The following is a 15,885-nucleotide window of genomic DNA, read 5'->3' on the forward strand; positions in this document are numbered from 1 at the left end:
CTATGAGGGCGTCATTGCAAGTTGCCTCTGCGCGAGAAAATTTGTGATTGCAAAGATTCGACGCTACGCTGGAAAGATCTTTCTACTCGTCATAGCACTGCTATACTGCATCCCCAGAAATCGTACTCGTCCATCCAGAGTAAGTATCGGTAAGTGCTTGATCTACGCATTTTATGTGGAGGCGTACCTTGCGAAGTTCTCCTAGACGCGATTGCGTAAGTGCTCTGTCACCCACTCGCTTCTAGCGCTCCTTCACAGATTTCTCGTAAATTATAGACCACCGCTCTTGAGCCCACTTGTCCAACTGTGCCCTTGCAAACCTAACCGTTGTGCCACGTTAAGCCTGCCTATAGCGTCTTCTCGGCCGTTAGTTTTCAAAATGTGTGACCACGAATGACTTCGTCCTGTCGCGGACGCCAATTGTGATGAGCTGGTTCAATGCATGGTTTTTAGGCTTAGGGACGGCGATGGTCCCTCAAACCCGACGAGGCAGCTTGTCGGTTTCGAAAGTCCGTTTGTATCCACACGACACTCACGTGCTACAGAAAACCACTCACAGATAATCAATAGAGGCAATGGTCTCGCGCAACTAAGACGTCGCTAGAACAGCCAGAGAGTCTGTGCCGACGAAGCATCACCCGTTGGCGCACAGAGCCACTTGAGCGACGCGATAGGCGAACCATTGGCGTCGAAGGCTTCAACACAAACGTGTGAGGGCTCTCAAAGGAATAGGAGCCGCCATGGGGCGAGGCGTTGGCAGAAGAGCCAGACGGACCGCGTGAAAACGTTAACTCCAACTCTTTGACTGCCAGGCGGAAACTTGACGCTCTAGCTTGTCACTGGCCGTGTCACAACGGACATTCTTCACGGCTCCCATTCCTTCGGCGGCCCTCGCAAGGACAACTAACTACTGCTATACTAACTCGTCGACATAAATGCTACAGGATGGTACTTCCGCAGTAGCTGTTACCATATGCCGTATTTATTTGTATGAAAGGCGAGTTTTCCTCCCAGGATCCTTAGCATCGAAATCGCGCCCTGCTGTATACGCAAATTTTGCCTTTAGGTGTGGCTTCAGCGCAGAGCTAATTTCGCCTTACAGAGTGGCTTTACAGCAAGTCGTATTGCCATGCCGTGAAGACACACTGTAATGAGAAATTCGCGCTGCCGTGAAGCCACATCTAAAGACAAAATTCGCATATAACTCGCATGTCGCGTGTTTAAGCTCCCTTCAGGTATATATATATATATATATATATATATATATATATATATATATATATATATATATATATATATATATATGCAGGAGGTCGAAAACAAAAGGAGACAAGCGCCGACTACGACGCAAACGGTCGCCGCCTCGCTTATCGCACCATCTCACAAGGCGGAACGCAGTTGAGCAGATAAAAATCGATGCGCGCACACGGCTGAGAAAGAAACTGCCGTACTTGAAAATGGTCGTATCCACCAAAGCGATCGCTCAAGGCTGGCCCACAGCGATCACGTCGCCCACTAGCGTTGATGAGTTGGGGGTCTGCCATCATAGTTTTAACAAGACACGGAAAAGCAGGCTGTCGATATAAATTTTCGTGCCGACAAGTTTGTACTTTGATTCCAGAAGGTTGTTTCGGCTGGTATATATGTTGTCTCTCTTCTGGCCCCTGTGCTGAAATAGCTGGGGTTGCTTACTGACGCATGGAAATGCACGCCGAGTGTGACCAGCGGAAAGCTTCACACGGGAAAAGCGAATGTAGGGCCGGCTATTTGACGGGCTGGTTATTACGCAATCAGCACTCAATGAACATCAACGGCCTCGTTAGAACACGTCAGCACCGCAACGTGTGGGAATGAGCGTCAACAACCTGCGGTGGAACGCGACGCACGTAGCATGCACACAGCCCCGCGTGCTTTGCACAGAAAGAAGCTTTACGACAGAGAGAGAGAGAGAGAGAGAGACAGAGACAGAGAGAGAAACACTTAAGTTGTTCGCCACCTCTCGTATCGCACCGTTTCGCTAAGTGGTACGGTGCGTTGCAATATTGTAAGATACAACCAGAAGTAGCTAAAACCGAAGGCTGCCGTAGTCGTTTGGCAAATTAAGCGGGGTAAAAGTCCTCAAGCGTCACGTTGCCACCCGTTAAGTCCTCACCGCGGTGGTAGAATAGGTGGTCCCCGCTACGATGGGGTCGAGCGCTCATCGCCTATTTTTGTCGTCTGCTAGCCAGAGAACTTCCAGAGAGCACCAATCGTGGCTGGTTCTGGTATCCCGTGGGTAGCCAGAAGTGGAAAATCTAAGAGGCGATTACGCCCTGCTCTAAGAAACCACGAATTACGCCCGTTCAAATTTCACGCGCCAAAGAAAAGCGTGACGCCAACGATACTCGCGTAGCCTAAAGCCATCACGTCAAGCGACAGCGCGTCGCCTGCTGCCCCCTACCGGCGGCAGCCGCGGCCGCTCTCGCTGTGGCGCGCGCTTGTTTTCGCCAGACGAGTTTTGACTGTCGCCTGCGATGGGATACGAGCTGTATGTCGTGTTGTGAATGTGGTGAATGCTGGTGCCGCCTTTCTGCCGCTTGGATTTTTTTTGCAAGCTCCGCATCGGACATACGTGATTTTCGTCGTCTGCATGCTCTGCACCTGCTGACTGCAACAGGTAAGTTTCGAGGCGATATCGCCACGGAGTGGTTTCATACGTCTTGAACGTCGCGGCGTGAGCTGTGCGTTTCGCGAGCCAATTGGCAGCGGCAAAGTTTGAAACGCCCGTATATGATCTAAAGACACCTTTCGAGTTCAACGAGTGGTTGCGTTAACAAACGCGTTGCAGCCATTTCGTTTTCAGAGTGCGTACGCGTTGGTGATGTTTTTGGCGCCGTGCGGAATGTCTTAGAATTGAAAAAGCGTGCTCGTAGGCCGTGGGCACGCTCACTGGCGCTGGTGTGGCAATTAACCCGCACATTCGCATGTCATATAGTATGGCATGGCATATAGTATACATGTGCCTAAATATATACGGAACCTCACGTGTTTGTCTTTTTGCATTACGTCTGTTGAAGAGAATCGCCGCGCCACATTTTATAAAATCAACCTGAGCAGTGCCACACCACGAACTTGTCAACTCGCGGAAGGTGAAATAATTTTTTTGGAAACACTTGAATGCCAGAACCCAGACTAGCACTTTCTTTATTGCTCCTTCCCGCCGCCTCTACTATACAGCCCATCCCCACCCCTCTAACCCCCCCCCCCCCCCCCCCACACACACACACAAGCAGTATAACCAGGTGCTATTAGTTCCAGTATCTTGTTCATATGAAAGGAAAAAAGCGATAGACCGGGTACATTCTGTTTCATTTTTCACTGTACACCTACGAACCGTTCCGCGGCCGTTGTGAAAATAAAGCTAACTGAAGTAAGGGACAGGAACTAGGGCTGGTATTTTGTAGCGATGCCTTTTACGATTCTATGCTTTTTCAGGCTTTTCGCGCTTGGCCAGTGGTCAAAGCGACGGTCTGCCCACAATATCAACGGGATCAGGCGGCCGTGTGTGGTGGATGATAAGAATAGCATAGAATAAGGCATAAGGCATCGCTACAAAATAGCGGCCTAACAGATTCGTCGTCTGCTACTGGACTTCTGCTCTAGATGCTTATCTGGTATCACCTCGGTTTTCGGTGGAAACAGGTGAACTGTGTTGCTGCAAGAGTGGTGGCGGGCGTGAATATTTCCTGTTGCGTAACCGCACTTGCGCGTAACCGTACTTGCGCGTAACCGTACTTGTGTACTTCGTAACCTAGCTGTGCATTTGAGTGCGTTCATTTAACTTCGCAACTGTCGCGCAGTGCTTGCGTCAACGTACTCAAAGATGGGTACACAGAAATGGTGCGTTTGTTTTCTTCGATTCGGTCTTATCGCGACATGTATGCAATGATGGACGCGCGTCCTTACATGGGGTCGGAAAGGAGGGGTGACTGTCGCCGAAAAAATGTGGCAGCCGAAGCCACATTTTTTTCGCGTCAGATGCGCTACCAGTTGATGAGCTACGGAACCTATATATGTCGACTGCTGCCTCTGTCTGGCAACTTTCGTGGGCATTAACGCCCAAAATTAGTTTCGCACGAGTTCAGATTTCTTGGCGAAATTTGTGGGGCTTGCTATGAGAGACAAAAAAAAAAAGAAAAACGAAATAGGCGTGCAGCGCCCAAAATATGCTCGTCCGATATCTGTGCATTTTTTGCACTCTTACGAAGTAGACTACACTGTAAAACAATTTACACCCTTCAAAGTGAGCAACGGTGTAAATTTATAAACTCGCAGCCTTACACCCTTTTTGGGTGTAACGGTGCGAGTTCAGACCAGATTGCATTCTCGTTCACTTTTTAAGGGTACAAATTATGTTGGTGTTGCCGTGTCGCACCGCCCCGTATTGGTTACCGATAGGGAATTGCGTCCTACTGGGCCAAATTGTTGGGATCAGATGCATTGCTTCTCGACGGAAATAAATGGTGGCACGCGCTGCTTCGTTATTTCTCGCTATACGTTGGCACAATGTTTTGCTCACAAGGCCGCGTCTGACGACACTCCTCATACGGCTGCGTACACTACAGCGTTTTGACCACTCGCACAGGCGTATTTGTGATTTTCTTCATGAAGCTCTGATACCCTAATTTGATCCATGATTATTCCCGTAACGTGCGCATATTTTTTTTTCTAAAGGGCGAATTCGATAGTCGCATCAGGAATATATGTATGGAAAAATTATTTTCCATGTTACGATCGCAGATTCCAGTAATTACTTCTATATGAGGCCGTAATCGAATGACCAGTACATTCACGAAAGAGGAGCGTTCAGTTCCAGTTCGACGATTCGAGTATTTGCACACCCCTGATGTAAGTGTGCGTGCACTCGTTGCAATTATTTAACACTTACCGCTGCCATTGTCGACCGCACGGCGTGTCAGCGGCCTTGTTGCGGCGAAGAGTGGTGGTGGGAACGGATACTTATTACGCGCGGATGCGCAATGCTATTTCCAGTTCGAATGTGTTGTGTTGCGCTGTTCACTTCAGAAGTGCCACTCGCAGTGTGATCGACGCTCGCCGTGAGCTCGATGCCCGCCATGCACTCGATGCTCGGCGTGCACTCGATGCTCGGCGTGCGCTCGACGCACGCGCGATATTAAAGGAAAAATTGCAAGGGTGTATTCGCGGCAGGTGTAGGCAAACTGTCTTCAATAGACAACTTTTTCACCAAACGGCGGCACACCCTGAAGACGGGACATCAATTTAGTAGGTCAGCGTGGCCGCTCGACTGCCAAGCCGCTCGGAAGTTTCCAAAAGCCGTCTTCCCACGGGTCACGCGCGAGGTTTCGCTTGTCGCGCAGCCCGCAAAACTGATTTGTCCACCACTAACCGCGTAGTAGTATACTGCGTCCTTGTGTAACATTCAATCAGCGCCCTCGCTGCAGGTGCCGTATCAGTCACCTTCCACACCATGTATATCTGCGTGGCTAAAAAAAAGCGTCGTTAAAATCGGTGCCCCGCTCCGCGCCGGCCACGTGTTTTTCTTTCTTTCTGGGAACTGCCCGGCTACCGGCGCCTCGCTATAACGAATTGCTCTTTTACACGCTCATTTGGCTGCCGACCCGGCAGTTCCAAATGCGGTTTTGCGATGCACGAGCGATATACATCCAGCGTCGTCGCCACTCTATCTATCCAGCAGCATGTCTCCACGGTCGAGCGTATACGTTATACAGAGGGCGACCGGTCCGAACCTTTCGCCAAGGTGGCACCCGGCCAAGGCGTAGCGCGGCAGTGTCACGGGCAGCTGGCGCGACGTATTTATTCGTCGACGACGAAGAAACTGGACCAAACCGCGGACGTGCCTGCGCGTGCGCCCTCACTGACACCTCCCGCGGGCTACGCGATTTGAATAACTATTACCTATGTAAGCGCGCTGCCTGTATATAGCGCTCGCAAACTCGTTTTCTTGTTCGGATTTCTTTTTGCGCGTTTTTTTCTCTCTCGGTATCGGCGATCTTCGCGCGCTTTGAGTTGGCTTCGACATCATGTGCATCGATCGATTTGCGATGCAGCGTTCGTTCGCGCGTCTCGAATCAGGGCTCGTCTTCCGCGATGCGTCTCGCCGGGTGTTCTTTCAGTTGTTGCGCGCGCCTCCTCGAAGAATATAAATTGCTTCCCTGGAACATCGCATGCATTATACCTGCGCGTCGGAACTCGGGGATTTGAGCTCCTTGCTCGGCTTCGCAAGATTCTGCGCGAACCGCTGCGCTGTGTAGCTCAATCGCCGTTGCGTAGTGCGCTGCTCAGCATTTATGTTAATTTAGTTGATTTCTTTGCATGATAGGTTGATTATTTGAGCGCTTTGCTCGGCTTCGCAAGATTCTGGAGGAACCGCTGCGGTGTATATATGGCTCGATCTCTCTGGCGTGCTGCGCTGCTGAGCGCTATGTTGATTTCGCTAATTTCACTGCATAGTAAGTTGATTATTAAGAGGAACAAGACTCGTTAAAAGATCCCTTGCGCCGCTTTACCCACGAACTTCCTTCCCTATATAGGGCACCCACCGTGGTTGCTCAGTGGCTATGGTGTTAGGCTGCTGAGCACGAGGTCGCGGGATCGTATCCCGGCCACGGCGGCCGCATTTCGATGGGGGCGAAATGCGAAAACACCCGTGTACTTAGATTTAGGTGCACGTTAAAGAACCCCAGGTGATCGAAATTTCCGGAGTCCCCCACTACGGCGTGCCTCATCATCAGAAAGTGGTTTTGGCACGTAAAACCCCACAATTTAATTTTTTTTTCCTTCCCTAGGGCGTTCGTGTTGTCGCTCCAGTGCTGGGCGGTTGCCGGTGAGCAGCAGCATTGCACTCGCGCGCTTACTGCAGTTGCTGTGCGCCGCACGACAATGCGAGGTTATGCAACGCGTAAGCTTCTCGAGGAGGGGCTCAAGACAGATAATTGGATTGCTTCATCATGCAGTCGAAATGAACAGTATATGATGATGATGATGGTTTGTTTACAAACTTGCGCCTTGTCTATACACGCCCGGTCGCACGCGATGACTTGCCGCATATCTGCCGTGTCTCCCTGGATTACTTCGGCACTCCGTTCTCATTTGAGCTCGGGAAAAAAAAGGTGGGGGGCGGACGCGGACGTTCGCATCAAACTTGGTCGCCCAACGAGAGCTGGGCGCTCGCGTTTGTCCCCTCGGAAAAAAAAAAAAAAACGCCGTGCGAAAGTTGGAAGAAGGAAGCGTCCGGCACGCGGGCGGTTTGGGTACGCACTGTACGTGCAGCGATTAATGCCGGCTATCGGGTTCCCATGCCCCGTTTTCTTTCCCCCGAGATCTCTGCTTGATTCGGGCGGCGCTTTTTCTTTCCGCGTGTGCAGCTCGCACGATTGTTTCTCACGACACGCGTCTCGGATGGCGTTCCCGTCCCAGGGGAAGCACGCTATACGCCGGACGAAGACGATCGAGCACGCTGGTCTGTTTGAGGACATGGAGGACCTGATCCGCCCTGTTCGTATTGGCTCGTGTTAAGAAATGTAGGCTCGGCTTTAAGTGTACTTAAAGGTATGGTAAAGAGAAACGCTAAATTATAGTTCTGACGGATAAAGTATTATTTAAAAACTTATTTTCGCTGATTTCGCAGTAATATGTTGATTACTGCGAAATCAGCGAGAAGAAAAGAAAAATTCGCGCCGGAATTTTAACGCAGGTACGTCGTGCGGCGTCATAGATTTCGAAGTGCTTTATCGTGTTTAGCCCGGCTGTGGCTGAGTAAGTGTCCCCGAAACTCGCGACGTTCATTAGTTGGCTACTCCAGAATACAAAACGTAGTTCGTGTTTACCGTTAACCACTGCCGAGCGCGGACGCCAGCGAAATTTGTGACGTCACGGCGGCATTTCGCGTTTTCTCTGGCGTACCGGTCCTCCACGCGCGCTAAGAGTGGGGCTTTTGGCGTTGTAGAAGCGAAATTCACTGAGGAGCAGGAGCAGGCGGAGGAAGGGGGGGGGGGGGGGGGGGAGGGGGTTGCTTGCTGCAGGAGGACGTAGCCTTGTGTTCTTAGTCGTACTGCGAAGTGTTTCAGACCGTATCGTGGTTGATATAGGTGGCGTTGAGGCGGAGCAATCTGCGCTATGTTTTAAGTTACTATTGCACCTGAACCTACATTAATCTTCGGTATCTCTTTAATAGGCTGAAAACATCATGAGGGATAGACATACGGCATAAACGCAGAAAGGTGGGGGGAGAGGGTCGGAAGGGGGGTCGCCCCTCCTCACTCCTGCGTACCCGAGGCTTGCGATGAGTGAGCAGTAGTTCTGAACGACGAGCTGTTCCCATCAGTCACGTGTCTTAACCGTGACCCTCGCTGGTCGCAAGCGTTCGTTGCCGCGCGAACAGTCACTCTTTGAACTACTACCTTATTACTGCGCACTTCCGATCCGACCAAACGTATCCAGTTCGGTGCAGCTAAAATAAAAGGAAGGAAAGGTGTGCGGTCTCGTGTCCGATCGCCGCTGCTGCTGCTTCTGCCGGCATCGCTCAATCGCGCTTTCTAGTCGTCGTCGTCGTCGTCGTCGTCGTCGTTGTTGTTGTTGTTGTTGTTGTTGTTGTTGTTGTTGCCTATCGCGTGTGTGGCTCCTACACACGGTGGTGGATTGGCCACGCCGAAGCGGCACGCGGAGACGGGAAAGACGCGTGGCCGCTCACTCCAGCTTTCTTTTCGGTCGAGCGTAACGCGCTTTTCTTTCGAGACACGCTCGGCAGAATCCAGCCGAGGAAGAAACGCTGCGGTGTGCGCTCGCGCTCAGCGGCACGCGAATCGCAGAGGCGCGCCCATTATTACACGCTTCTTGCGGGCAGTGGCGGCAAAGACGCCTTGCTTACCTCCTCGCCGCGATGCACACTACTATACAACGGATCTGCATGCCGTGGAGGCGGGCCAACGCCGGCAGGAGGAAATGGGGAGCAAAGCGAAGCCGAGGAAGTGAGAGCGTTGCAAAAGAAGCGATTTCTGACCCCGATCTGGCCACGCTAAGTGTGGAGGGGAGGGTACCCGCATATGTAGGCATATATGTACCGCACACAAGCCTTCGGCCCGAGATGCATTTTTCTGCTTTATTTATTTATTTATTTATTTATTTATTTATTTATTTTGGCTAGTGGCGAAGGACTGTGCTATAGCTGTGCCGGGTTGCGAGCGTGGTAGGGTAACACCGCGTGCGGTGTTGCCTCGTACGTTTCCGGAATACTTGCGTTCTCGACATCCGCTTGCTTCTCCGCGGTTTCTTTTCCTCTCTTTCTTTTTCAGTGGCAGGGCAGCGTGCACCTTTTCTTCCGAGTTAAACCTCAAGAGGGGCCGCATTTAAATCCTCTTGTCGTCTCTGTCAACGTTTGCAACGCGAAAGGTAAGCGGAACAGATATTAAAAGGGCGCCAAGTGGCAACCAATTCTGTTTCGTAAGAAAGCGCGCTCATATGTTAGTTGACTTCCTGAATGCGCATGTTAGACGAGACAGGTGGCGAAGAATATACGCAACGCGAAAAAATAACGATGCGCTATCGCAGAGCCGTATCGAGAGACCGAAACTTCCCTTTCTTAAAGTGAAACTCGAGGAACGCCGTTCTCGATACAATGTGCTTTTATGAACTCTCTCACCTCACGGTAACACGGCTTCTTCTTCCTTTGTCGTATCATGCGCGCCCGCTTCTGCACTCTTGTTAAAACTTCTTTCTGGTCGAGCTGTTGCATACTTGATGCGAAAATCGTCTCGGGAACGACGCCGTCGCCTTTGCGATGTCCGCTACGTCGTTTCCTGTACGCTGTGCGCTGCGGCATTTCGGCGCCTCCGAAATACACACGCACACGCCATCAGTCTGCGTAAATTCGGCAGCGCAAGTTCCCCACGTTCCGGAACGCGAGCTTGAACGGTGCGGTGTTAGGAATGTGCAAATATAAGAAAATAATTTTTCGAGTAAACGAATCGGAATTTATAGCGATCCTATTTGATCCGCGGTCTTCGAATCGAACGATCACTGTCTGCGTAAATACAAATGTTTTGCGAATAGTTTTCGATTATGTCGGAACTTCAACTGTGCGCAGTCAGACGCAGGGTTGGAGCGAAAAAGAAAAAAAGTACGATAAAAGTTACGTCCGCGGACACAGTACACCATAGGCGTGAAAAAAAAAAATAGAGCGAGAGAGAGCCACTGCAAGCCCACTTCCGAGCTTCGAACTGCTTTCGCAGTTTAAAACACGACGGTTTAAAAAGACCGGAGAATATTCCGGTTCCGCGGACACAGTACAGCATAGGCGCGAAAAAAAAGAGAGAGAGAGAGAGAGAGAGAGAGAGAGAGAGAGAGAGAGAGAGGCACTGCAAGCCCACTTCCGAGCTTCGAACTGCTTTCGCAGTTTAAAACGCGACGGTTTAGAAAGAAAGACCAGAGAATATTCCGGTTCCAGAAACGAGCGGCTCGTAGTACGTATGCTTCCTCGCCGGGCTGCATGACGTTGCCGCTTCTGTGCGTGAACACGCTGCTTCGTGCTTTCGGCGTTGCGTGTTCGCTATACAGGCGCGGAAGCGCTTACGCCTGCGCGCGCTTTTGGGCTAAACTTGGCCTAACGGTTCGCGTGCGCTATCCAGATTTACTATACTGCAAGAGGAAAAGAGATCGCGCGCGGTTTACGCCTCGGTACAGTGGTAACCATAGCGGAGCGTGGGCTACATAGTATACTCGCAAATCGCTCGAGGAAGAGCTAGCTGTATAGGAAGGAGTGCGCTCGCATCTTGAAATGCGGTGCCCTCGCAGTTTTTTACAATGTGTAAGCGCGCGCGAAGCGCCTGTCTGCGAGGCAAAAATAGACATGCGTACGTTTTCGTTCTTATTGAGGTTGGCGCGTCGGACGTCAGAACGGCCTCGGTACGAAGCGAGAAATTGAGTTTGCCGATTTGGCATGGTGGGGGTAATTTGCGGCGCGAAACGTGGAGAGAGGAATTAAGTTATAGAAATAGAAAGGGAACGTTACGCTGACGCAAAGCCAGCCTTGGCAAGCCGATTCTCCGTGAACCCATTTCCTTCTCTCTCTCTCTCTATCTCTCTCTCTCTCTGTACTTGCAGCATAGTCCAGCACATGACCTCTGAGGATCGGCGTATGTTGGTCGAGAATTATTCGGTTCCCGATATAGCTTTTTAAATCGGTTGCTCTGCCCGCGGAGCTGGATCGCTAGAACCTACCGCGCGCTCCGACGCGATGGTCCCGTGCTGGGCCGACTCCTTTGGCTTCAACCACGTTGCGCAAGGCTCTCTTAGTTCTTTTTTTTTTTAGCCGCTGGGAGGCGGCTATCAGAAGTTCAGAGCTGGCAGACCAGCTCTGGGCCGTCCGGCAAGCCGAAGATGCCGCTCGAGTCCAAGGACTTCGAGCCGTCACCTGAGGCCACCACAGCAAGAACTGCCGGACTGTTTTTCTTATTAACGTTTCTTCTTCTTGTATCCGTGGCTTTAAATATAGCACGAGAATGTAGACAAATATAGCGCGGACAACGTTATAAGCCATGTATTTCGTGCTTCGCAGTACGGCTTAGCCCTCACTGCTATGTGGCCCCATCAACTGGCGTGGAACAAGTGCTCGCGAGACGGTAATCAATTCGCATACGGTGGGACCGTCGCCGCCCCGTTCAGTAGGCCGGCTCTCTCAACGCATGGAGTTGCGGCCATTTCTACCGCTTCTTCCGGTTTTCGTCAACGTGTCCACACGGAACGCTTACAGCTTAACGGTCTTCGCCGGCATGCACCGAAGGTTCTGCGCGTGCGCTGACGTGTTTCCGTGAAAGCGTTGCCGAAGGGGAAGCGAAGCGAGCCGTCGTGAAGGAGAAAGCCCGCAGATTCCATCGCTGCATACAACGCGCGCTTAGAACGCGCTGGTAAGGAGTTCCTTCGAAACTGTTGCGGGAGAGGGCGACGGCGAAGAAAGAAGAAAGCCCGAAGAAAACAAGGCTCTGTAGATCGGAAGTGGATAGACGGATAGCACCGACCGACAACGCCGACATGTATCTGCGTTCTTTACCGAGGAGAAAAAAAAAACAGAAAAAAACGGACAAGAGGAAGAACCGCCGGAGTAGCGGCGGCAGCAACAACGCGTGACGCAACAAGCGGGATCGCGCAACAAGCGGGATGCCGGTGTGGCAGAAACGCAGGGAGGTCCACTGCAGGCAGGTGGGGGTGGGGGCGGTGTTTGTTGTCCAACAAAGCGTCTACTATTGAGTGCGGTATGGGTGGAGGCGGTGTGGGTCAACTTCACGCATAACAAAAAAAAAAAGAAAGCTTATAAAGAAAAGACGAGTCTCTTTGTTGTGGGCGGGCGGACGGTCGTCCTCCGGCGACCCTTATCGGGATACGGTATCGGCGCGCGTTTCCACCTCTACACGGCGATGTGTTTTCTCCGATGTTACGCGCGATTACGTCCGAGGCGGTGGAGCGTAGCTTTTGGCCCGGACGGCGGGACCCGGTTTGAAAAGAGCCCCGAGCTTTTATTATTATTATTATTATTTTTGCTTCTGTGTCGTCCCGTGCCGACGTTAGACTCGCTGAGAGTTGCCTGTTGCTTGCGTAAACCGTTTGGGTGCTCGGTTTGCTGTACAGGCTCCTCTTCCGCGTGACCGTCGTGTTCACGTGGCGGTTCTCTAAAAGTCTGCGATTCTATGCTTCGGTGTGCGTTAATCGATGATTTCTCATTGATTCTCGTTATTCTAGACATTTCAGTAACTCATGCTGTAACTAAACTTATTCTCTGATGTAATATTTGTAATGAAAGCCGTAAATTTTGTACTGTACTATTTTTTCTGTATTTTTCTGATTTATTTTGTATTTCCTTCCCGGTCGTCTCGGGAGGTGAACCGGAAGTGCTGCGCAAAAAACAAGTCACTCGATGCTCCTGCCACTTCAAAAAAAAAAAAAAACAATTTCCGGGTGGTCACAATTCTTTGGGAGCTCTCCAACCGCCCCGCGTTCCTCATATGTAGACCACTCCGTAGTTTCAGACGTTAAACGCCATCGTTTTATTTCAAATTAAGGTACTGACAGCTGTTCGCACGAACCTGCTCGCACCTTCTGGCTCTGAATATTAAAAGGCATGTATAAAGTGCAAGAGATGACCCGTGACGCGTATAACTTGCAACTGGCTGATGATGGCTCTTTGAGACACGTAGTCGTAGAAACATCCATGACACGTAGAAACATCCGTAGGACATCCGAAACATCCGTAGACACGTAGAAACATCCATGAAAACAGCAAGTGTCGACAGGCCATTCGCACTGCAATGTTTTATGTGGCTTAGCAGGTCCAGCACATTGTCTTGAGCGCTTAGACGCTGCCGAAACCCAGTCATGCACGATGGTAGTTTTCGACCCTTCTCGACATACCAAGTGAGTCTTGTGCACGCCATCTCCTCCATTAGCTTCGCTGCACACGAGGTTTGATGGACATATGGTGAAACCCTTCAGCGGCATTGTGCGAGACGCTCGGGCGGAGCAATTGCCGACCTTGTTCGCCAGGCTAAACCCGCCTGTTGCTACAATTCACCACCACCACCAAAAGGCATGTTGTTGCGCCTATAGCCATTGAGGGGGGGGGGGGGTAGGTGCTGCTGCTGCTGACGTGTCATCGCGCGCTCCTGAATTCACAACCGCCTGCCGATTATCGGCGCCAGGCTGTATAGTGTGGCCAATTTGTCTCGACCGTTGCGTGAATCTTCACGGTCGTCCGCCGGATGCGATGATGTGTCCGGATGTTGCCTCTTTGTACGCGCGACGCTATCGTGTGGCCTCCTCCGCAAACGTCGCCTTCATTGTTTCGCCGTAAGTTAGCGGCGCCGCCTAATTGGCCACTCCGATAGTCACGCAAGAGATAAAGTATCAGCGAGAAGCAAAGCTTTTTGGTTCAATATAACCCTCGTTGCTGGCGTAGTACAGAACTCACGTGGCACCTGACCTATCGTCTGCTCTTGTGTGTCCGACTTTTGTGCTTTTTGTCTTTTGGGCGATTAATGTCGACCACCCGGGGCTTCTTTTAAAATGGTCTACATTCACAAGTGTTTTTGCATTCCACCCACCCCCATTTCGGTCGACATGGTGTCCCGCCCTGGGCAGAATCGCACCCGCGAACTCATCGGTACAACGCCATAGCCACTTAATTTTTTACCGCCGCGAATTTGTTCGAACCTGAGCCGCAATAATTGCGTCTTCATTGTTCGGGTTGACTGTGACGGCGGCTGCATTACCTCCTTTCTGAAACCTATAGCCCACCGTCCTCTTCACGCCGGGGACTCGGAAGGCACGCGCGCGACCTTTTGACTGTACCGGAGAGGAGTTGCGACAAGACACCCAACTCGATTTCTCTTTTTCGAAAAAAAAGAAAACCGGACTGGCCCGGCACCCTTGGCAGCGTCCTATCGAGGCACGACTTGCCGTCGATCGTGGCTCACATACGTATATAAACGAGCACTGCAAGAACTCGTTCGCTCGAGCGTATAAAGTGTCTTATTCGGCGCGATATTTATGGCTGCGCAGAGGCGCCTCGCTGCGTGTGACGCGACCTTTGGGCTGCGCGGCGTCCACGCGCCGTGGCTTGTTTGTAAATCGAGGCGGGTCTTTTCCTTACCACACGCGCCTTTATGTTGCCCGTCTTGTGTCTATCTGGCCTTGGGGACTCGCGCGTGGTGAGGCATTGCGTGTGCCGGAACTTCTGTCGTCAGAGAAGGGCTGTATATATAAAGAAACCGCGCCGGCTTTGACTCGGAATATGCAAGTACTACGCGGCGTTTCGAATATTGCGGTGAGGTGCCAAATTTCCGCGTGACGTGCTTGCTTGGCCGTGTTACAGGGCGCGCGCGCATGTAAGTTAACGCGCACGCGCAGACAGGTGCAGCGGATATTTAACGCGTTAGCTAGCCGCGGAGGACGAAGTCGTGGGCTTCGATCCTGGCCCCGGCGGCCCCATTTCGATGGGGGGAGGGAGGGATGCAAGAATGGTGGTGTGTACTTTAAGTTAAGTGTACATTAAGAAACCCCACCAGGTTCTCGACATTAATCCAGCCGAGTGCTCCCCCTCCATCTGCCCCCTTACTACGGCGTGCCACCCGCCATTGTTGGCTTAGCAGTTATGGTGCTGCGAAGCGCAAGGTCGCGGGATCGATTCCCGGCCGCGGCGTTCTCATTTCGACGGGGGCGAAAGGACAAAAAAGGCGTCGGGTGTCCCGCTCATTCGGGGCACGTTAAAATCCCCATCTGGTCAATATTAATCACTAGGGCATGCTCTGCAATCGGGTCGTACTTTTGGCACGTGAAACCAGAGATTTCAGCTGCGGCGTTTCTCATTATCGCGCATTTCTCATGGGCGCGCAAAAAAAACCACATATAACTCGAGTAATTTAAACACGCATGAACGCGTTCACTCGCCGCTCTAAACACACACAGGCACTCCTGAAACCGAGCGGGTCCTCGGCTGGTCCCGGCGGCCCGTATTCCTCTTGAAGTTTGCCCCCCCCCCCCCCCCCTCGAGTGGTCGCGTGAGTGTCGATAAAGGAAAAGACGAAGTGGAGGGGGGGGGGGGGGCAAAGGGGAACACCGCGAGCTTATCGCACCCGGCTGGCGTCCTGCGCCGCGTGATTTACGGTGGGAAAAGCGCGACTCCACGCCCGTGACCCCTGACCGATGGACTGACGTGACCTCTATCTAGCCCTCGGAGGTCGTTCTTTTGAATTCTGCCTTCGAACTCGCGGAACTTATGAGAGGGTGTCTGTCGCGACGCTTCTGTGGGGCGCGCGCTCGCGGAAATGTCTGAAATATGATCGACGGCGAGCCCAATGT

At 51.8% G+C, this 15,885-nt stretch overlaps 1 protein-coding gene across 2 annotated transcripts in view; it reads left to right on the forward strand.

Moving 5' to 3' along the window:
* The first annotated feature begins 2,479 nt into the window (after positions 1–2,479).
* MESR3 (misexpression suppressor of ras 3) overlaps positions 2,480–15,885 on the forward strand; it is a 271,058-nt gene continuing 257,652 nt past the window's right edge. Inside the window, exon 1 of one of the 2 annotated variants that reach the window (XM_065428837.2) lies at positions 2,480–2,656. The gene's annotated coding sequence lies outside the window, so the exon portion shown is untranslated. The remainder of the gene's footprint in view (positions 2,657–15,885) is intronic. The other variant, XM_065428818.1, reaches the window with a different exon arrangement.

Source organism: Dermacentor albipictus, chromosome 10 (assembly GCF_038994185.2).
Source record: "Dermacentor albipictus isolate Rhodes 1998 colony chromosome 10, USDA_Dalb.pri_finalv2, whole genome shotgun sequence".
Taxonomy (NCBI): domain Eukaryota; kingdom Metazoa; phylum Arthropoda; class Arachnida; order Ixodida; family Ixodidae; genus Dermacentor; species Dermacentor albipictus.